At 39.4% G+C, this 24458-nt stretch overlaps 2 non-coding genes across 2 annotated transcripts; both read right to left on the reverse strand.

Annotated features, from left to right (window-relative positions):
• Nucleotides 1–13431: 13431 nt before the first annotated feature.
• TRNAK-CUU (transfer RNA lysine (anticodon CUU)) lies at nucleotides 13432–13504 on the reverse strand. The gene has a single exon. It is a non-coding gene; the product is annotated as a tRNA-Lys (tRNA).
• Nucleotides 13505–22043: 8539 nt separating this feature from the next.
• TRNAK-CUU (transfer RNA lysine (anticodon CUU)) lies at nucleotides 22044–22116 on the reverse strand. Its single transcript has one exon. It is a non-coding gene; the product is annotated as a tRNA-Lys (tRNA).
• Nucleotides 22117–24458: the final 2342 nt, after the last annotated feature.

The following is a 24458-nucleotide window of genomic DNA, read 5'->3' on the forward strand; positions in this document are numbered from 1 at the left end:
ATTACACATCATCCAGACATGCATTCATATATTGCATGTTAACAATGAAAATATTGCAAATATTGTAAAGAGACTTTCAATTTCTATTTTTTTGGTCAAAAAGCACTAAAATTTTAGTTGTTTTCACCCAACGTGGGGCTCGAACCCACGACCCTGAGATTAAGAGTCTCATGCTCTACCGACTGAGCTAGCCGGGCTCCTTTGGATACCTATAGTTTTCTTCCCTATCCCTGCACTGCCGTTTTCCACAGATAGGATGCTGTGTAATCATAGGATCTGGTGGAGTTTGGAAAGAAAATACACATCAGCCAGAGGCAGAAATAGTCTAAGAAAGTATCAAACACAAGTACCAGTCAATATCAGAACGCATTGAAGAATATCAGGAAATAGCCGATTAAACCTGTGTGGAAAAAAGTCTTATTTGTGTTTTCTCCACTTTATTTTATAGTGAGATGATGCATACTTTTTCTTTTACAGTGAATACATTAAGGTATGGTATTGCCCCATTACACATAATCCAGACATGCATTCATACATTGCATGTTAACAATGAAAATATTGCAAATATTGTAAAGAAACTTTCAATTTCTATTTTTTTGGTCAAAAAGCACTAAAATTTCAGTTGTTTTCACCCAACGTGGGGCTCGAACCCACGACCCTGAGATTAAGAGTCTCATGCTCTACCGACTGAGCTAGCCGGGCTCCTTTGGATGCCTATAGTTTTCTTCCCTATCCCTGCACTGCCGTTTTCCACAGATAGGATGTATTTTTTTGGTCAAAAAGCACTACAATTTTAGTTGTTTTCGCCCAACGTGGGGCTCGAACCCACGACCCTGAGATTAAGAGTCTCATGCTCTACCTAGTGAGCTAGCCGGGCTCCTTCGGACGCCTGTAGTTTTCTTCCCTATCCCTGCACTGCCGCTTTCCACAGATATGATGCTGTGTAATCATAGGCTCTGGTGGAGTTTGGAAAGAAAATACACATCAGCCAGAGGCAGAAATAGTCTAAGAAAGTATCAAACACAATTACCAGTCAATATCAGAACGCATTGAAGAATATCAGGAAATAGCCGATTAAACCTGTGTGGAAAAAAGTCTTATTTGTGTTTTCTCCACTTTATTTTATAGTAAGATGATGCATACTTTTTCTTTTACAGTGAATACATTAAGGTATGGTATTGCCCCATTACACATCATCCAGACATGCATTCATACATTGCATGTTAACAATGAAAATATTGCAAATATTGTGAAGAGACTTTCAATTTCTATTTTTTTGGTCAAAAAGCACTAAAAGTTTAGTTGTTTTCGCCCAACGTGGCGCTCGAACCCACGACCCTGAGATTAAGAGTCTCATGCTCTACCGACTGAGCTAGCCAGGCTCCTTTGCATGCCTATAGTTTTCTTCCCTATCCCTGCACTGCCGGTTTCCACAGATAGGATGATGTGTAATCATAGGCTCTGGTGGAGTTTGGAAAGAAAATACACATCAGCCAGAGGCAGAAATAGTCTAAGAAAGTATCAAACACAATTACCAGTCAATATCAGAACGCTTTGAAGAATATAAAGAAATAGCTGACTGAACCTGTGTGAAAAAAAGTCTTATTTGTGTTTTCTCCACTTTATTTTATAATAAGATGATACATACTTTTTATTTTACAGTGAATACATAAGGTATGGTATTGCCCCATTACACATCATCCAGACATGCATTCATATATTGCATGTTAACAATGAAAATATTGCAAATATTGTAAAGAGACTTTCAATTTCTATTTTTTTGGTCAAAAAGCACTACAATTTTAGTTGTTTTTGCCCAACGTGGGGCTCGAAACCACGACCCTGAGATTAAGAGTCTCATGCTCTACCAACTGAACTAGCCGGGCTCCTTTGGATGCCTATAGTTTTCTTCCCTATCCCTGCACTGCCGTTTTCCACAGATAGGATGTATTTTTTTGGTCAAAAAGCACTACAATTTTAGTTGTTTTCGCCCAACGTGGGGCTCGAATCCACGACCCTGAGATTAAGAGTCTCATGCTCTACCGACTGAGCTAGCCGGGCTCCTTTGGATGCCTATAGTTTTCTTCCCTATCCCTGCACTGCCGTTTTCCACAGATAGGATGCTGCATAATCATAGGCTCTGGTGGAGTTTGGAAAGAAAATACACATCAGCCAGAGGCAGAAATAGTCTAAGAAAGTATCAAACACAATTACCAGTCAATATCAGAACGCATTGAAGAATATCAGGAAATAGCCGATTAAACCTGTGTGGAAAAAAGTCTTATTTGTGTTTTCTCCACTTTATTTTATAGTAAGATGATACATACTTTTTCTTTTACAGTGAATACATTAAGGTGTGGTATTGCCCCATTACACATCATCCAGACATGCATTCATATATTGCATGTTAACAATCAAAATATTGCAAATATTGTAAAGAGACTTTCAATTTCTATTTTTTTGGTCAAAAAGCACTAAAATTTTAGTTGTTTTCGCCCAACGTGGGGTTCGCACCCACGACCCTGAGATTAAGAGTCTCATGCTCTACCGACTGAGCAAGCCGGGCTCCTTTGGAGGCCTTTAGTTTTCTTCCCTATCCCTGCACTGCCGCTTTCCACAGATAGGATGCTGTGTAATCATAGGCTCTGGTGGAGTTTGGAAAGAAAATACACATCAGCCAGAGGCAGAAATAGTCTAAGAAAGTATCAAACACAATTACCAGTCAATATCAGAACGCATTGAAGAATATCAGGAAATAGCCGATTAAACCTGTGTGGAAAAAAGTCTTATTTGTGTTTTCTCCACTTTATTTTATAGTAAGATGATGCATACTTTTTCTTTTACAGTGAATACATTAAGGTATGGTATTGCCCAATTACACATCATCCAGACATGCATTCATATATTGCATGTTAACAATGAAAATATTGCAAATATTGTGAAGAGACTTTCAATTTCTATTTTTTTGGTCAAAAAGCACTAAAATATTAGTTGTTTTCGCCCAACGCGACCCTGAGATTAAGAGTCTCATGCTCTACCGACTGAGCTAGCCGGGCTCGTTTGGATGATAATAGTTTTCTTCCCTATCCCTGCACTGCCGTTTTCCACAGATAGGATGCTGTGTAATCATAGGCTCTGGTGGAGTTTGGAAAGATAATACACATCAGCCAGAGGCAGAAATAGTCTAAGAAAGTATCAAACAAAATTACCAGTCAATATCAGAAAGCTTTGAAGAATATCAGGAAATAGCCGATTAAACCTGTGTGGAAAAAAGTCTTATTTGTGTTTTCTCCACTTTATTTTATAGTAAGATGATACATACTTTTTCTTTTACAGTGAATACATTAAGATATGGTATTGCCCCATTACACATCATCCAGACATGCATTCATATATTGCATGTTAACAATGAAAATATTGCAAAGAGACTTTCAATTTCTATTTTTTTGGTCAAAAAGCACTACAATTTTAGTTGTTTTCGCCCAACGTGGGGCTCGAACCCATGACACTGAGATTAAGAGTCTCATGCTCTACCGACTGAGCTAGCCAGGCTCCTTTGGATGCCTATAGTTTTCTTCCCTATCCCTCCACTGCCGCTTTCCACAGATAGGATGCTGTGTAATCATAGGCTCTGGTGGAGTTTGGAAAGAAAATACACATCAGCAAGAGGCAGAAATAGTCTAAGAAAGTATCAAACACAATTACCAGTCAATATCAGAACGCATTGAAGAATATCAGGAAATAGCCTATTAAACCTGTGTGGAAAAAAGTCTTATTTGTGTTTTCTCCACTTTATTTTATAGTAAGATGATGCATACTTTTTCTTTTACAGTGAATACATTAAGGTATGGTATTGCCCCATTACACATCATCCAGACATGCATTCATACATTGCATGGTAACAATGAAAATATTGCAAATATTGTAAATAGACTTTCAATTTCTATTTTTTTTGTCAACAAGCACTAAAATTTTAGTTGTTTTCGCGCAATGTGGGGCTCGAACCCACGACCCTGAGTTTAAGAGTCTCATGCTCTACCGACTGAGCTAGCCGGGCTCCTTTGGATGACTATAGTTTTCTTCCCTATCCCTGCACTGCCGTTTTCCACAGATAGGATGCTGTGTAATCATAGGCTCTGGTGGAGTTTGGAAAGAAAATACACATCAGCCAGAGGCAGAAATAGTCTAAGAAAGTATCAAACACAATTACCAGTAAATATCAGAACGCATTGAAGAATATCAGGAAATAGCCTATTAAACCTGTGTGGAAAAAAGTCTTATTTGTGTTTTCTCCACTTTATTTTATAGTAAGATGATGCATACTTTTTCTTTTACAGTGAATACATTAAGGTATGGTATTGCCCCATTACACATCATCCAGACATGCATTCATATATTGCATGTTAACAATGAAAATATTGCAAATATTGTAAAGAGACTTTCAATTTCTATTTTTTTGGTCAAAAAGCACTAAAATTTTAGTTGTTTTCGCCCAACGTGGGGCTCGAACCCACGACCCTGAGATTAAGAGTCTCATGCTCTACCGACTGAGCTAGCCGGGCTCCTTTGGATGCCTATAGTTTTCTTCCCTATCCCTGCACTGCCGGTTTCCACAGATAGGATGCTGTGCAATCATAGGCTCTGGTGGAGTTTGGAAAGAAAATACACATCAGCCAGAGGCAGAAATAGTCTAAGAAAGTATCAAACACAATTACCAGTCAATATCAGAACGCTTTGAAGAATATCAGGAAATAGCTGACTGAACCTGTGTGAAAAAATGTCTTATTTGTGTTTTCTCCACTTTATTTTATAATAAGATGATACATACTTTTTCTTTTACAGTGAATACATTAAGGTATGGTATTGCCCCATTACACATCATCCAGACATGCATTCATATATTGCATGTTAACAATGAAAATATTGCAAATATTGTAAAGAGACTTTCAATTTCTATTTTTTTGGTCAAAAAGCACTAAAATTTTAGTTGTTTTCGCCCAACGTGAGGCTCGAACCCACGACCCTGAGATTAAGAGTCTCATGCTCTACCGACTGAGCTAGCCGGGCTCTTTTGGATGCCTATAGTTTTCTTCCCTATCCCTGCACTGCCGTTTTCCACAGATAGGATGTATTTTTTTGGTCAAAAAGCACTACAATTTTAGTTGTTTTCGCCCAACGTGGGGCTCGAACCCACGACCCTGAGATTAAGAGTCTCATGCTCTACCGACTGAGCTAGCCGGGCTCCTTTGGATGCCTATAGTTTTCTTCCCTATCCCTGCACTGCCGGTTTCCACAGATAGGATGCTGTGCAATCATAGGCTCTGGTGGAGTTTGGAAAGAAAATACACATCAGCCAGAGGCAGAAATAGTCTAAGAAAGTATCAAACACAATTACCAGTCAATATCAGAACGCTTTGAAGAATATCAGGAAATAGCTGACTGAACCTGTGTGAAAAAATGTCTTATTTGTGTTTTCTCCACTTTATTTTATAATAAGATGATACATACTTTTTCTTTTACAGTGAATACATTAAGGTATGGTATTGCCCCATTACACATCATCCAGACATGCATTCATATATTGCATGTTAACAATGAAAATATTGCAAATATTGTAAAGAGACTTTCAATTTCTATTTTTTTGGTCAAAAAGCACTACATTTTAGCTGTTTACGCCCAACGTGGGGCTCGAACCCACGACCCTGAGATTAAGAGTCTCATGCTCTACCGACTGAGCTAGCCGGGCTCCTTTGGATGCCTATAGTTTTCTTCCCTATCCCTGCACTGCCGTTTTCCACAGATAGGATGTATTTTTTTGGTCAAAAAGCACTACAATTTTAGTTGTTTTCGCCCAACGTGGGGCTCGAACCCACGACCCTGAGATTAAGAGTCTCATGCTCTACCTACTGAGCTAGCCGGACTCCTTTGGACGCCTGTAGTTTTCTTCCCTATCCCTGCACTGCCGCTTTCCACAGATATGATGCTGTGTAATCATAGGCTCTGGTGGAGTTTGGAAAGAAAATACACATCAGCCAGAGGCAGAAATAGTCTAAGAAAGTATCAAACACAATTACCAGTCAATATCAGAACGCATTGAAGAATATCAGGAAATAGCCGATTAAACCTGTGTGGAAAAAAGTCTTATTTGTGTTTTCTCCACTTTATTTTATAGTAAGATGATGCATACTTTTTCTTTTACAGTGAATACATTAAGGTATGGTATTGCCCCATTACACATCATCCAGACATGCATTCATACATTGCATGTTAACAATGAAAATATTGCAAATATTGTAAAGAGACTTTCAATTTCTATTTTTTTGGTCAAAAAGCACTATAATTTCAGTTGTTTTCGCCCAACGTGGGGCTCGAACCCACGACCCTGAGATTAAGAGTCTCATGCTCTACCGACTGAGCTAGCCGGGCTCCTTTGGATGCCTATAGTTTTCTTCCCTATCCCTGCACTGCCGTTTTCCACAGATAGGATGTATTTTTTTGGTCAAAAAGCACTACAATTTTAGCTGTTTTCGCCCAACGTAGGGCTCGAACCCACGACCCTGAGATTAAGAGTCTCATGCTCTACCTACTGAGCTAGCCGGCTCCTTTAGATGCCTGTAGTTTTCTTCCCTATCCCTGCACTGCCGTTTTCCACAGATAGGATGCTGTGTAATCATAGGATCTGGTGGAGTTTGGAAAGAAAATACACATCAGCCAGCGGCAGAAATAGTCTAAGAAAGTATCAAACACAATTACCAGTCAATATCAGAACGCATTGAAGAATATAAAGAAATAGCTGACTGAACCTGTGTGAAAAAAAGTCTTATTTGTGTTTTCTCCACTTTATTTTATAATAAGATGATACATACTTTTTGTTTTACAGTGAATACATTAAGGTATGGTATTGCCCCATTACACATCATCCAGACATGCATTCATATATTGCATGTTAACAATGAAAATATTGCAAATATTGTAAAGAGACTTTCAATTTCTATTTTTTTGGTCAAAAAGCACTAAAATTTTAGTTGTTTTCGCCCAACGTGAGGCTCGAACCCACGACCCTGAGATTAAGAGTCTCATGCTCTACCGACTGAGCTAGCCGGGCTCTTTTGGATGCCTATAGTTTTCTTCCCTATCCCTGCACTGCCGTTTTCCACAGATAGGATGTATTTTTTTGGTCAAAAAGCACTACAATTTTAGTTGTTTTCGCCCAACGTGGGGCTCGAACCCACGACCCTGAGATTAAGAGTCTCATGCTCTACCGACTGAGCTAGCCGGGCTCCTTTGGATGCCTATAGTTTTCTTCCCTATCCCTGCACTGCCGGTTTCCACAGATAGGATGCTGTGCAATCATAGGCTCTGGTGGAGTTTGGAAAGAAAATACACATCAGCCAGAGGCAGAAATAGTCTAAGAAAGTATCAAACACAATTACCAGTCAATATCAGAACGCTTTGAAGAATATCAGGAAATAGCTGACTGAACCTGTGTGAAAAAATGTCTTATTTGTGTTTTCTCCACTTTATTTTATAATAAGATGATACATACTTTTTCTTTTACAGTGAATACATTAAGGTATGGTATTGCCCCATTACACATCATCCAGACATGCATTCATATATTGCATGTTAACTATGAAAATATTGCAAATATTGTAAAGAGACTTTCAATTTCTATTTTTTTGGTCAAAAAGCACTACAATTTTAGCTGTTTACGCCCAACGTGGGGCTCGAACCCACGACCCTGAGATTAAGAGTCTCATGCTCTACCGACTGAGCTAGCCGGGCTCCTTTGGATGCCTATAGTTTTCTTCCCTATCCCTGCACTGCCGTTTTCCACAGATAGGATGTATTTTTTTGGTCAAAAAGCACTACAATTTTAGTTGTTTTCGCCCAACGTGGGGCTCGAACCCACGACCCTGAGATTAAGAGTCTCATGCTCTACCTACTGAGCTAGCCGGACTCCTTTGGACGCCTGTAGTTTTCTTCCCTATCCCTGCACTGCCGCTTTCCACAGATATGATGCTGTGTAATCATAGGCTCTGGTGGAGTTTGGAAAGAAAATACACATCAGCCAGAGGCAGAAATAGTCTAAGAAAGTATCAAACACAATTACCAGTCAATATCAGAACGCATTGAAGAATATCAGGAAATAGCCGATTAAACCTGTGTGGAAAAAAGTCTTATTTGTGTTTTCTCCACTTTATTTTATAGTAAGATGATGCATACTTTTTCTTTTACAGTGAATACATTAAGGTATGGTATTGCCCCATTACACATCATCCAGACATGCATTCATACATTGCATGTTAACAATGAAAATATTGCAAATATTGTAAAGAGACTTTCAATTTCTATTTTTTTGGTCAAAAAGCACTATAATTTCAGTTGTTTTCGCCCAATGTGGGGCTCGAACCCACGACCCTGAGATTAAGAGTCTCATGCTCTACCGACTGAGCTAGCCGGGCTCCTTTGGATGCCTATAGTTTTCTTCCCTATCCCTGCACTGCCGTTTTCCACAGATAGGATGTATTTTTTTGGTCAAAAAGCACTACAATTTTAGCTGTTTTCGCCCAACGTGGGGCTCGAACCCACGACCCTGAGATTAAGAGTCTCATGCTCTACCTACTGAGCTAGCCGGCTCCTTTAGATGCCTGTAGTTTTCTTCCCTATCCCTGCACTGCCGTTTTCCACAGATAGGATGCTGTGTAATCATAGGATCTGGTGGAGTTTGGAAAGAAAATACACATCAGCCAGCGGCAGAAATAGTCTAAGAAAGTATCAAACACAATTACCAGTCAATATCAGAACGCATTGAAGAATATAAAGAAATAGCTGACTGAACCTGTGTGAAAAAAAGTCTTATTTGTGTTTTCTCCACTTTATTTTATAATAAGATGATACATACTTTTTGTTTTACAGTGAATACATTAAGGTATGGTATTGCCCCATTACACATCATCCAGACATGCATTCATATATTGCATGTTAACAATGAAAATATTGCAAATATTGTAAAGAGACTTTCAATTTCTATTTTTTTGGTCAAAAAGCACTAAAATTTTAGTTGTTTTCGCCCAACGTGAGGCTCGAACCCACGACCCTGAGATTAAGAGTCTCATGCTCTACCGACTGAGCTAGCCGGGCTCTTTTGGATGCCTATAGTTTTCTTCCCTATCCCTGCACTGCCGTTTTCCACAGATAGGATGTATTTTTTTGGTCAAAAAGCACTACAATTTTAGTTGTTTTCGCCCAACGTGGGGCTCGAACCCACGACCCTGAGATTAAGAGTCTCATGCTCTACCGACTGAGCTAGCCGGGCTCCTTTGGATGCCTATAGTTTTCTTCCCTATCCCTGCACTGCCGGTTTCCACAGATAGGATGCTGTGCAATCATAGGCTCTGGTGGAGTTTGGAAAGAAAATACACATCAGCCAGAGGCAGAAATAGTCTAAGAAAGTATCAAACACAATTACCAGTCAATATCAGAACGCTTTGAAGAATATCAGGAAATAGCTGACTGAACCTGTGTGAAAAAATGTCTTATTTGTGTTTTCTCCACTTTATTTTATAATAAGATGATACATACTTTTTCTTTTACAGTGAATACATTAAGGTATGGTATTGCCCCATTACACATCATCCAGACATGCATTCATATATTGCATGTTAACTATGAAAATATTGCAAATATTGTAAAGAGACTTTCAATTTCTATTTTTTTGGTCAAAAAGCACTACAATTTTAGCTGTTTACGCCCAACGTGGGGCTCGAACCCACGACCCTGAGATTAAGAGTCTCATGCTCTACCGACTGAGCTAGCCGGGCTCCTTTGGATGCCTATAGTTTTCTTCCCTATCCCTGCACTGCCGTTTTCCACAGATAGGATGTATTTTTTTGGTCAAAAAGCACTACAATTTTAGTTGTTTTCGCCCAACGTGGGGCTCGAACCCACGACCCTGAGATTAAGAGTCTCATGCTCTACCTACTGAGCTAGCCGGGCTCCTTTGGACGCCTGTAGTTTTCTTCCCTATCCCTGCACTGCCGCTTTCCACAGATATGATGCTGTGTAATCATAGGCTCTGGTGGAGTTTGGAAAGAAAATACACATCAGCCAGAGGCAGAAATAGTCTAAGAAAGTATCAAACACAATTACCAGTCAATATCAGAACGCATTGAAGAATATCAGGAAATAGCCGATTAAACCTGTGTGGAAAAAAGTCTTATTTGTGTTTTCTCCACTTTATTTTATAGTAAGATGATGCATACTTTTTCTTTTACAGTGAATACATTAAGGTATGGTATTGCCCCATTACACATCATCCAGACATGCATTCATACATTGCATGTTAACAATGAAAATATTGCAAATATTGTAAAGAGACTTTCAATTTCTATTTTTTTGGTCAAAAAGCACTATAATTTCAGTTGTTTTCGCCCAACGTGGGGCTCGAACCCACGACCCTGAGATTAAGAGTCTCATGCTCTACCGACTGAGCTAGCCGGGCTCCTTTGGATGCCTATAGTTTTCTTCCCTATCCCTGCACTGCCGTTTTCCACAGATAGGATGTATTTTTTTGGTCAAAAAGCACTACAATTTTAGCTGTTTTCGCCCAACGTGGGGCTCGAACCCACGACCCTGAGATTAAGAGTCTCATGCTCTACCTACTGAGCTAGCCGGCTCCTTTAGATGCCTGTAGTTTTCTTCCCTATCCCTGCACTGCCGTTTTCCACAGATAGGATGCTGTGTAATCATAGGATCTGGTGGAGTTTGGAAAGAAAATACACATCAGCCAGAGGCAGAAATAGTCTAAGAAAGTATCAAACACAATTACCAGTCAATATCAGAACGCATTGAAGAATATAAAGAAATAGCTGACTGAACCTGTGTGAAAAAAAGTCTTATTTGTGTTTTCTCCACTTTATTTTATAATAAGATGATACATACTTTTTATTTTACAGTGAATACATTAAGGTATGGTATTGCCCCATTACACATCATCCAGACATGCATTCATATATTGCATGTTAACAATGAAAATATTGCAAATATTGTAAAGAGACTTTCAATTTCTATTTTTTTGGTCAAAAAGCACTAAAATTTTAGTTGTTTTCACCCAACGTGGGGCTCGAACCCACGACCCTGAGATTAAGAGTCTCATGCTCTACCGACTGAGCTAGCCGGGCTCCTTTGGATGCCTATAGTTTTCTTCCCTATCCCTGCACTGCCGTTTTCCACAGATAGGATGCTGTGTAATCATAGGATCTGGTGGAGTTTGGAAAGAAAATACACATCAGCCAGAGGCAGAAATAGTCTAAGAAAGTATCAAACACAATTACCAGTCAATATCAGAACGCATTGAAGAATATCAGGAAATAGCCGATTAAACCTGTGTGGAAAAAAGTCTTATTTGTGTTTTCTCCACTTTATTTTATAGTAAGATGATGCATACTTTTTCTTTTACAGTGAATACATTAAGGTATGGTATTGCCCCATTACACATCATCCAGACATGCATTCATACATTGCATGTTAACAATGAAAATATTGTAAATATTGTAAAGAGACTTTCAATTTCGTGGGGCTCGAACCCACGACCCTGAGATTAAGAGTCTCATGCTCTACCGACTGAGCTAGCCGGGCTCCTTTGGATGCCTATAGTTTTCTTCCCTATCCCTGCACTGCCGTTTTCCACAGATAGGATGTATTTTTTTGGTCAAAAAGCACTACAATTTTAGTTGTTTTCGCCCAACGTGGGGCTCGAACCCACGACCCTGAGATTAAGAGTCTCATGCTCTACCTACTGAGCTAGCCGGGCTCCTTTGGACGCCTGTAGTTTTCTTCCCTATCCCTGCACTGCCGCTTTCCACAGATATGATGCTGTGTAATCATAGGCTCTGGTGGAGTTTGGAAAGAAAATACACATCAGCCAGAGGCAGAAATAGTCTAAGAAAGTATCAAACACAATTACCAGTCAATATCAGAACGCATTGAAGAATATCAGGAAATAGCCGATTAAACCTGTGTGGAAAAAAGTCTTATTTGTGTTTTCTCCACTTTATTTTATAGTAAGATGATGCATACTTTTTCTTTTACAGTGAATACATTAAGGTATGGTATTGCCCCATTACACATCATCCAGACATGCATTCATACATTGCATGTTAACAATGAAAATATTGCAAATATTGTAAAGAGACTTTCAATTTCTATTTTTTTGGTCAAAAAGCACTATAATTTCAGTTGTTTTCGCCCAACGTGGGGCTCGAACCCACGACCCTGAGATTAAGAGTCTCATGCTCTACCGACTGAGCTAGCCGGGCTCCTTTGGATGCCTATAGTTTTCTTCCCTATCCCTGCACTGCCGTTTTCCACAGATAGGATGTATTTTTTTGGTCAAAAAGCACTACAATTTTAGCTGTTTTCGCCCAACGTGGGGCTCGAACCCACGACCCTGAGATTAAGAGTCTCATGCTCTACCTACTGAGCTAGCCGGCTCCTTTAGATGCCTGTAGTTTTCTTCCCTATCCCTGCACTGCCGTTTTCCACAGATAGGATGCTGTGTAATCATAGGATCTGGTGGAGTTTGGAAAGAAAATACACATCAGCCAGAGGCAGAAATAGTCTAAGAAAGTATCAAACACAATTACCAGTCAATATCAGAACGCATTGAAGAATATAAAGAAATAGCTGACTGAACCTGTGTGAAAAAAAGTCTTATTTGTGTTTTCTCCACTTTATTTTATAATAAGATGATACATACTTTTTATTTTACAGTGAATACATTAAGGTATGGTATTGCCCCATTACACATCATCCAGACATGCATTCATATATTGCATGTTAACAATGAAAATATTGCAAATATTGTAAAGAGACTTTCAATTTCTATTTTTTTGGTCAAAAAGCACTAAAATTTTAGTTGTTTTCACCCAACGTGGGGCTCGAACCCACGACCCTGAGATTAAGAGTCTCATGCTCTACCGACTGAGCTAGCCGGGCTCCTTTGGATGCCTATAGTTTTCTTCCCTATCCCTGCACTGCCGTTTTCCACAGATAGGATGCTGTGTAATCATAGGATCTGGTGGAGTTTGGAAAGAAAATACACATCAGCCAGAGGCAGAAATAGTCTAAGAAAGTATCAAACACAATTACCAGTCAATATCAGAACGCATTGAAGAATATCAGGAAATAGCCGATTAAACCTGTGTGGAAAAAAGTCTTATTTGTGTTTTCTCCACTTTATTTTATAGTAAGATGATGCATACTTTTTCTTTTACAGTGAATACATTAAGGTATGGTATTGCCCCATTACACATCATCCAGACATGCATTCATACATTGCATGTTAACAATGAAAATATTGTAAATATTGTAAAGAGACTTTCAATTTCTATTTTTTTGGTCAAAAAGCACTATAATTTCAGTTGTTTTTGCCCAACGTGGGGCTCGAACCCACGACCCTGAGATTAAGAGTCTCATGCTCTACCGACTGAGCTAGCTGGGCTCCTTTGGATGCCTATAGTTTTCTTCCCTATCCCTGCACTGCCGTTTTCCACAGATAGGATGTATTTTTTTGGTCAAAAAGCACTAAAATTTTAGTTGTTTTCGCCCAACGTGGGGCTCGAACCCACGACCCTGAGATTAAGAGTTTCATGCTCTACCTACTGAGCTAGCCGGGCTCCTTTAGATGCCTGTAGTTTTCTTCCCTATCCCTGCACTGCCGCTTTCCACAGATATGATGCTGTGTAATCATAGGCACTGGTGGAGTTTGGAAAGAAAATACACATCAGCCAGAGGCAGAAATAGTCTAAGAAAGTATCAAACACAATTACCAGTCAATATCAGAACGCATTGAAGAATATCAGGAAATAGCCGATTAAACCTGTGTGGAAAAAAGTCTTATTTGTGTTTTCTCCACTTTATTTTATAGTAAGATGATGCATACTTTTTCTTTTACAGTGAATACATTAAGGTATGGTATTGCCCCATTACACATCATCCAGACATGCATTCATACATTGCATGTTAACAATGAAAATATTGCAAATATTGTAAAGAGACTTTCAATTTCTATTTTTTTGGTCAAAAAGCACTATAATTTCAGTTGTTTTCGCCCAACGTGGGGCTCGAACCCACGACCCTGAGATTAAGAGTCTCATGCTCTACCGACTGAGCTAGCCGGGCTCCTTTGGATGCCTATAGTTTTCTTCCCTATCCCTGCACTGCCGTTTTCCACAGATAGGATGTATTTTTTTGGTCAAAAAGCACTACAATTTTAGCTGTTTTCGCCCAACGTAGGGCTCGAACCCACGACCCTGAGATTAAGAGTCTCATGCTCTACCTACTGAGCTAGCCGGCTCCTTTAGATGCCTGTAGTTTTCTTCCCTATCCCTGCACTGCCGTTTTCCACAGATAGGATGTATTTTTTTGGTCAAAAAGCACTACAATTTTAGTTGTTTTCGCCCAACGTGGGGCTCGAACCCACGACCCTGAGATTAAGAGTCTCATGCTCTACCTACTGAGCTAGCCGGACTCCTTTGGACGCCTGTAGTTTTCTTCCCTATCCCTGCACTGCCGCTTTCCACAGATATGATGCTGTGTAATCATAGGCTCTGGTGGAGTTTGGAAAGAAAATACACATCAGCCAGAGGCAGAAATAGTCTAAGAAAGTATCAAACACAATTACCAGTCAATATCAGAACGCATTGAAGAATATCAGGAAATAGCCGATTAAACCTGTGTGGAAAAAAGTCTTATTTGTGTTTTCTCCACTTTATTTTATAGTAAGATGATGCATACTTTTTCTTTTACAGTGAATACATTAAGGTATGGTATTGCCCCATTACACATCATCCAGACATGCATTCATACATTGCATGTTAACAATGAAAATATTGCAAATATTGTAAAGAGACTTTCAATTTCTATTTTTTTGGTCAAAAAGCACTATAATTTCAGTTGTTTTCGCCCAACGTGGGGCTCGAACCCACGACCCTGAGATTAAGAGTCTCATGCTCTACCGACTGAGCTAGCCGGGCTCCTTTGGATGCCTATAGTTTTCTTCCCTATCCCTGCACTGCCGTTTTCCACAGATAGGATGTATTTTTTTGGTCAAAAAGCACTACAATTTTAGCTGTTTTCGCCCAACGTAGGGCTCGAACCCACGACCCTGAGATTAAGAGTCTCATGCTCTACCTACTGAGCTAGCCGGCTCCTTTAGATGCCTGTAGTTTTCTTCCCTATCCCTGCACTGCCGTTTTCCACAGATAGGATGCTGTGTAATCATAGGATCTGGTGGAGTTTGGAAAGAAAATACACATCAGCCAGCGGCAGAAATAGTCTAAGAAAGTATCAAACACAATTACCAGTCAATATCAGAACGCATTGAAGAATATAAAGAAATAGCTGACTGAACCTGTGTGAAAAAAAGTCTTATTTGTGTTTTCTCCACTTTATTTTATAATAAGATGATACATACTTTTTGTTTTACAGTGAATACATTAAGGTATGGTATTGCCCCATTACACATCATCCAGACATGCATTCATATATTGCATGTTAACAATGAAAATATTGCAAATATTGTAAAGAGACTTTCAATTTCTATTTTTTTGGTCAAAAAGCACTAAAATTTTAGTTGTTTTCGCCCAACGTGAGGCTCGAACCCACGACCCTGAGATTAAGAGTCTCATGCTCTACCGACTGAGCTAGCCGGGCTCTTTTGGATGCCTATAGTTTTCTTCCCTATCCCTGCACTGCCGTTTTCCACAGATAGGATGTATTTTTTTGGTCAAAAAGCACTACAATTTTAGTTGTTTTCGCCCAACGTGGGGCTCGAACCCACGACCCTGAGATTAAGAGTCTCATGCTCTACCGACTGAGCTAGCCGGGCTCCTTTGGATGCCTATAGTTTTCTTCCCTATCCCTGCACTGCCGGTTTCCACAGATAGGATGCTGTGCAATCATAGGCTCTGGTGGAGTTTGGAAAGAAAATACACATCAGCCAGAGGCAGAAATAGTCTAAGAAAGTATCAAACACAATTACCAGTCAATATCAGAACGCTTTGAAGAATATCAGGAAATAGCTGACTGAACCTGTGTGAAAAAATGTCTTATTTGTGTTTTCTCCACTTTATTTTATAATAAGATGATACATACTTTTTCTTTTACAGTGAATACATTAAGGTATGGTATTGCCCCATTACACATCATCCAGACATGCATTCATATATTGCATGTTAACTATGAAAATATTGCAAATATTGTAAAGAGACTTTCAATTTCTATTTTTTTGGTCAAAAAGCACTACAATTTTAGCTGTTTACGCCCAACGTGGGGCTCGAACCCACGACCCTGAGATTAAGAGTCTCATGCTCTACCGACTGAGCTAGCCGGGCTCCTTTGGATGCCTATAGTTTTCTTCCCTATCCCTGCACTGCCGTTTTCCACAGATAGGATGTATTTTTTTGGTCAAAAAGCACTACAATTTTAGTTGTTTTCGCCCAACGTGGGGCTCGAACCCACGACCCTGAGATTAAGAGTCTCATGCTCTACCTACTGAGCTAGCCGGACTCCTTTGGACGCCTGTAGTTTTCTTCCCTATCCCTGCACTGCCGCTTTCCACAGATATGATGCTGTGTAATCATAGGCTCTGGTGGAGTTTGGAAAGAAAATACACATCAGCCAGAGGCAGAAATAGTCTAAGAAAGTATCAAACACAATTACCAGTCAATATCAGAACGCATTGAAGAATATCAGGAAATAGCCGATTAAACCTGTGTGGAAAAAAGTCTTATTTGTGTTTTCTCCACTTTATTTTATAGTAAGATGATGCATACTTTTTCTTTTACAGTGAATACATTAAGGTATGGTATTGCCCCATTACACATCATCCAGACATGCATTCATACATTGCATGTTAACAATGAAAATATTGCAAATATTGTAAAGAGACTTTCAATTTCTATTTTTTTGGTCAAAAAGCACTATAATTTCAGTTGTTTTCGCCCAATGTGGGGCTCGAACCCACGACCCTGAGATTAAGAGTCTCATGCTCTACCGACTGAGCTAGCCGGGCTCCTTTGGATGCCTATAGTTTTCTTCCCTATCCCTGCACTGCCGTTTTCCACAGATAGGATGTATTTTTTTGGTCAAAAAGCACTACAATTTTAGCTGTTTTCGCCCAACGTGGGGCTCGAACCCACGACCCTGAGATTAAGAGTCTCATGCTCTACCTACTGAGCTAGCCGGCTCCTTTAGATGCCTGTAGTTTTCTTCCCTATCCCTGCACTGCCGTTTTCCACAGATAGGATGCTGTGTAATCATAGGATCTGGTGGAGTTTGGAAAGAAAATACACATCAGCCAGCGGCAGAAATAGTCTAAGAAAGTATCAAACACAATTACCAGTCAATATCAGAACGCATTGAAGAATATAAAGAAATAGCTGACTGAACCTGTGTGAAAAAAAGTCTTATTTGTGTTTTCTCCACTTTATTTTATAATAAGATGATACATACTTTTTGTTTTACAGTGAATACATTAAGGTATGGTATTGCCCCATTACACATCATCCAGACATGCATTCATATATTGCATGTTAACAATGAAAATATTGCAAATATTGTAAAGAGACTTTCAATTTCTATTTTTTTGGTCAAAAAGCACTAAAATTTTAGTTGTTTTCGCCCAACGTGAGGCTCGAACCCACGACCCTGAGATTAAGAGTCTCATGCTCTACCGACTGAGCTAGCCGGGCTCTTTTGGATGCCTATAGTTTTCTTCCCTATCCCTGCACTGCCGTTTTCCACAGATAGGATGTATTTTTTTGGTCAAAAAGCACTACAATTTTAGTTGTTTTCGCCCAACGTGGGGCTCGAACCCACGACCCTGAGATTAAGAGTCTCATGCTCTACCGACTGAGCTAGCCGGGCTCCTTTGGATGCCTATAGTTTTCTTCCCTATCCCTGCACTGCCGGTTTCCACAGATAGGATGCTGTGCAATCATAGGCTCTGGTGGAGTTTGGAAAGAAAATACACATCAGCCAGAGGCAGAAATAGTCTAAGAAAGTATCAAACACAATTACCAGTCAATATCAGAACGCTTTGAAGAATATCAGGAAATAGCTGACTGAACCTGTGTGAAAAAATGTCTTATTTGTGTTTTCTCCACTTTATTTTATAATAAGATGATACATACTTTTTCTTTTACAGTGAATACATTAAGGTATGGTATTGCCCCATTACACATCATCCAGACATGCATTCATATATTGCATGTTAACTATGAAAATATTGCAAATATTGTAAAGAGACTTTCAATTTCTATTTTTTTGGTCAAAAAGCACTACAATTTTAGCTGTTTACGCCCAACGTGGGGCTCGAACCCACGACCCTGAGATTAAGAGTCTCATGCTCTACCGACTGAGCTAGCCGGGCTCCTTTGGATGCCTATAGTTTTCTTCCCTATCCCTGCACTGCCGTTTTCCACAGATAGGATGTATTTTTTTGGTCAAAAAGCACTACAATTTTAGTTGTTTTCGCCCAACGTGGGGCTCGAACCCACGACCCTGAGATTAAGAGTCTCATGCTCTACCTACTGAGCTAGCCGGGCTCCTTTGGACGCCTGTAGTTTTCTTCCCTATCCCTGCACTGCCGCTTTCCACAGATATGATGCTGTGTAATCATAGGCTCTGGTGGAGTTTGGAAAGAAAATACACATCAGCCAGAGGCAGAAATAGTCTAAGAAAGTATCAAACACAATTACCAGTCAATATCAGAACGCATTGAAGAATATCAGGAAATAGCCGATTAAACCTGTGTGGAAAAAAGTCTTATTTGTGTTTTCTCCACTTTATTTTATAGTAAGATGATGCATACTTTTTCTTTTACAGTGAATACATTAAGGTATGGTATTGCCCCATTACACATCATCCAGACATGCATTCATACATTGCATGTTAACAATGAAAATATTGCAAATATTGTAAAGAGACTTTCAATTTCTATTTTTTTGGTCAAAAAGCACTATAATTTCAGTTGTTTTCGCCCAACGTGGGGCTCGAACCCACGACCCTGAGATTAAGAGTCTCATGCTCTACCGACTGAGCTAGCCGGGCTCCTTTGGATGCCTATAGTTTTCTTCCCTATCCCTGCACTGCCGTTTTCCACAGATAGGATGTATTTTTTTGGTCAAAAAGCACTACAATTTTAGCTGTTTTCGCCCAACGTGGGGCTCGAACCCACGACCCTGAGATTAAGAGTCTCATGCTCTACCTACTGAGCTAGCCGGCTCCTTTAGATGCCTGTAGTTTTCTTCCCTATCCCTGCACTGCCGTTTTCCACAGATAGGATGCTGTGTAATCATAGGATCTGGTGGAGTTTGGAAAGAAAATACACATCAGCCAGAGGCAGAAATAGTCTAAGAAAGTATCAAACACAATTACCAGTCAATATCAGAACGCATTGAAGAATATAAAGAAATAGCTGACTGAACCTGTGTGAAAAAAAGTCTTATTTGTGTTTTCTCCACTTTATTTTATAATAAGATGATACATACTTTTTATTTTACAGTGAATACATTAAGGTATGGTATTGCCCCATTACACATCATCCAGACATGCATTCATATATTGCATGTTAACAATGAAAATATTGCAAATATTGTAAAGAGACTTTCAATTTCTATTTTTTTGGTCAAAAAGCACTAAAATTTTAGTTGTTTTCACCCAACGTGGGGCTCGAACCCACGACCCTGAGATTAAGAGTCTCATGCTCTACCGACTGAGCTAGCCGGGCTCCTTTGGATGCCTATAGTTTTCTTCCCTATCCCTGCACTGCCGTTTTCCACAGATAGGATGCTGTGTAATCATAGGATCTGGTGGAGTTTGGAAAGAAAATACACATCAGCCAGAGGCAGAAATAGTCTAAGAAAGTATCAAACACAATTACCAGTCAATATCAGAACGCATTGAAGAATATCAGGAAATAGCCGATTAAACCTGTGTGGAAAAAAGTCTTATTTGTGTTTTCTCCACTTTATTTTATAGTAAGATGATGCATACTTTTTCTTTTACAGTGAATACATTAAGGTATGGTATTGCCCCATTACACATCATCCAGACATGCATTCATACATTGCATGTTAACAATGAAAATATTGTAAATATTGTAAAGAGACTTTCAATTTCGTGGGGCTCGAACCCACGACCCTGAGATTAAGAGTCTCATGCTCTACCGACTGAGCTAGCCGGGCTCCTTTGGATGCCTATAGTTTTCTTCCCTATCCCTGCACTGCCGTTTTCCACAGATAGGATGTATTTTTTTGGTCAAAAAGCACTACAATTTTAGTTGTTTTCGCCCAACGTGGGGCTCGAACCCACGACCCTGAGATTAAGAGTCTCATGCTCTACCTACTGAGCTAGCCGGGCTCCTTTGGACGCCTGTAGTTTTCTTCCCTATCCCTGCACTGCCGCTTTCCACAGATATGATGCTGTGTAATCATAGGCTCTGGTGGAGTTTGGAAAGAAAATACACATCAGCCAGAGGCAGAAATAGTCTAAGAAAGTATCAAACACAATTACCAGTCAATATCAGAACGCATTGAAGAATATCAGGAAATAGCCGATTAAACCTGTGTGGAAAAAAGTCTTATTTGTGTTTTCTCCACTTTATTTTATAGTAAGATGATGCATACTTTTTCTTTTACAGTGAATACATTAAGGTATGGTATTGCCCCATTACACATCATCCAGACATGCATTCATACATTGCATGTTAACAATGAAAATATTGCAAATATTGTAAAGAGACTTTCAATTTCTATTTTTTTGGTCAAAAAGCACTATAATTTCAGTTGTTTTCGCCCAACGTGGGGCTCGAACCCACGACCCTGAGATTAAGAGTCTCATGCTCTACCGACTGAGCTAGCCGGGCTCCTTTGGATGCCTATAGTTTTCTTCCCTATCCCTGCACTGCCGTTTTCCACAGATAGGATGTATTTTTTTGGTCAAAAAGCACTACAATTTTAGCTGTTTTCGCCCAACGTGGGGCTCGAACCCACGACCCTGAGATTAAGAGTCTCATGCTCTACCTACTGAGCTAGCCGGCTCCTTTAGATGCCTGTAGTTTTCTTCCCTATCCCTGCACTGCCGTTTTCCACAGATAGGATGCTGTGTAATCATAGGATCTGGTGGAGTTTGGAAAGAAAATACACATCAGCCAGAGGCAGAAATAGTCTAAGAAAGTATCAAACACAATTACCAGTCAATATCAGAACGCATTGAAGAATATAAAGAAATAGCTGACTGAACCTGTGTGAAAAAAAGTCTTATTTGTGTTTTCTCCACTTTATTTTATAATAAGATGATACATACTTTTTATTTTACAGTGAATACATTAAGGTATGGTATTGCCCCATTACACATCATCCAGACATGCATTCATATATTGCATGTTAACAATGAAAATATTGCAAATATTGTAAAGAGACTTTCAATTTCTATTTTTTTGGTCAAAAAGCACTAAAATTTTAGTTGTTTTCACCCAACGTGGGGCTCGAACCCACGACCCTGAGATTAAGAGTCTCATGCTCTACCGACTGAGCTAGCCGGGCTCCTTTGGATGCCTATAGTTTTCTTCCCTATCCCTGCACTGCCGTTTTCCACAGATAGGATGCTGTGTAATCATAGGATCTGGTGGAGTTTGGAAAGAAAATACACATCAGCCAGAGGCAGAAATAGTCTAAGAAAGTATCAAACACAATTACCAGTCAATATCAGAACGCATTGAAGAATATCAGGAAATAGCCGATTAAACCTGTGTGGAAAAAAGTCTTATTTGTGTTTTCTCCACTTTATTTTATAGTAAGATGATGCATACTTTTTCTTTTACAGTGAATACATTAAGGTATGGTATTGCCCCATTACACATCATCCAGACATGCATTCATACATTGCATGTTAACAATGAAAATATTGTAAATATTGTAAAGAGACTTTCAATTTCTATTTTTTTGGTCAAAAAGCACTATAATTTCAGTTGTTTTTGCCCAACGTGGGGCTCGAACCCACGACCCTGAGATTAAGAGTCTCATGCTCTACCGACTGAGCTAGCTGGGCTCCTTTGGATGCCTATAGTTTTCTTCCCTATCCCTGCACTGCCGTTTTCCACAGATAGGATGTATTTTTTTGGTCAAAAAGCACTAAAATTTTAGTTGTTTTCGCCCAACGTGGGGCTCGAACCCACGACCCTGAGATTAAGAGTTTCATGCTCTACCTACTGAGCTAGCCGGGCTCCTTTAGATGCCTGTAGTTTTCTTCCCTATCCCTGCACTGCCGCTTTCCACAGATATGATGCTGTGTAATCATAGGCACTGGTGGAGTTTGGAAAGAAAATACACATCAGCCAGAGGCAGAAATAGTCTAAGAAAGTATCAAACACAATTACCAGTCAATATCAGAACGCATTGAAGAATATCAGGAAATAGCCGATTAAACCTGTGTGGAAAAAAGTCTTATTTGTGTTTTCTCCACTTTATTTTATAGTAAGATGATGCATACTTTTTCTTTTACAGTGAATACATTAAGGTATGGTATTGCCCCATTACACATCATCCAGACATGCATTCATACATTGCATGTTAACAATGAAAATATTGCAAATATTGTGAAGAGACTTTCAATTTCTATTTTTTTGGTCAAAAAGCACTAAAAGTTTAGTTGTTTTCGCCCAACGTGGGGCTCGAACCCACGACCCTGAGATTAAGAGTCTCATGTTCTACCGACTGAGCTAGCCGGGCTCCTTTGCATGCCTATAGTTTTCTTCCCTATCCCTGCACTGCCGGTTTCCACAGATAGGATGCTGTGTAATCATAGGCTCTGGTGGAGTTTGGAAAGAAAATACACATCAGCCAGAGGCAGAAATAGTCTAAGAAAGTATCAAACACAATTACCAGTCAATATCAGAACGCTTTGAAGAATATAAAGAAATAGCTGACTGAACCTGTGTGAAAAAAAGTCTTATTTGTGTTTTCTCCACTTTATTTTATAATAAGATGATACATACTTTTTATTTTACAGTGAATACATTAAGGTATGGTATTGCCCCATTACACATCATCCAGACATGCATTCATATATTGCATGTTAACAATGAAAATATTGCAAATATTGTAAAGAGACTTTCAATTTCTATTTTTTTGGTCAAAAAGCACTACAATTTTAGTTGTTTTTGCCCAACGTGGGGCTCGAACCCACGACCCTGAGATTAAGAGTCTCATGCTCTACCAACTGAACTAGCCAGGCTCCTTTGAATGCCTATAGTTTTCTTCCCTATCCCTGCACTGCCGCTTTCCACAGATAGGATGCTGTGTAATCATAGGCTCTGGTGGAGTTTGGAAAGAAAATACACATCAGCCAGAGGCAGAAATAGTCTAAGAAAGTATCAAACACAATTACCAGTCAATATCAGAACGCATTGAAGAATATCAGGAAATAGCCGATTAAACTGTGTGGAAAAAAGTCTTATTTGTGTTTTCTCCACTTTATTTATTAGTAAGATGATGCATACTTTTTCTTTTACAGTGAATACATTAAGGTATGGTATTGCCCCATTACACATCATCCAGACATGCATTCATACATTGCATGTTAACAATGAAAATATTGCAAATATTGTAAAGAGACTTTCAATTTCTATTTTTTTGGTCAAGACATGCATCCAGACATGCATTCATATATTGCATGTTAACAATGAAAATATTGCAAATATTGTAAAGAGACTTTCAATTTCTATTTTTTTGGTCAAAAAGCACTAAAATTTTAGTTGTTTTCGCCCAACGTGGGGCTCGAACCCACGACCCTGAGATTAAGAGTCTCATGCTCTACCGACTGAGCTAGCCGGGCTCCTTTGGATGCCTTTAGTTTTCTTCCCTATCCCTGCACTGCCGTTTTCCACAGATAGGATGCTGTGTAATCATAGGCTCTGGTGGAGTTTGGAAAGAAAATACACATCAGCCAGAGGCAGAAATAGTCTAAGAAAGTATCAAACACAATTACCAGTCAATATCAGAACGCATTGAAGAATATCAGGAAATAGCCGATTAAACCTGTGTGGAAAAAAGTCTTATTTGTGTTTTCTCCACTTTATTTTACAGTAAGATGATACATACTTTTTCTTTTACAGTGAATACATTAAGGTGTGGTATTGCCCCATTACACATCATCCAGACATGCATTCATATATTGCATGTTAACAATCAAAATATTGCAAATATTGTAAAGAGACTTTCAATTTCTATTTTTTTGGTCAAAAAGCACTAAAATTTTAGTTGTTTTCGCCAACGTGGGGCTCGAACCCACGACCCTGAGATTAAGAGTCTCATGCTCTACCGACTGAGCTAGCCGGGCTCCTTTGGATGCCTATAGTTTTCTTCCCTATCCCTGCACTGCCGTTTTCCACA

Source organism: Ambystoma mexicanum, chromosome 4q (genome assembly GCF_040938575.1).
Source record: "Ambystoma mexicanum isolate Mex_15411 chromosome 4q, UKY_AmexF1_1, whole genome shotgun sequence".
NCBI classification, from domain to species: Eukaryota; Metazoa; Chordata; class Amphibia; order Caudata; family Ambystomatidae; genus Ambystoma; species Ambystoma mexicanum.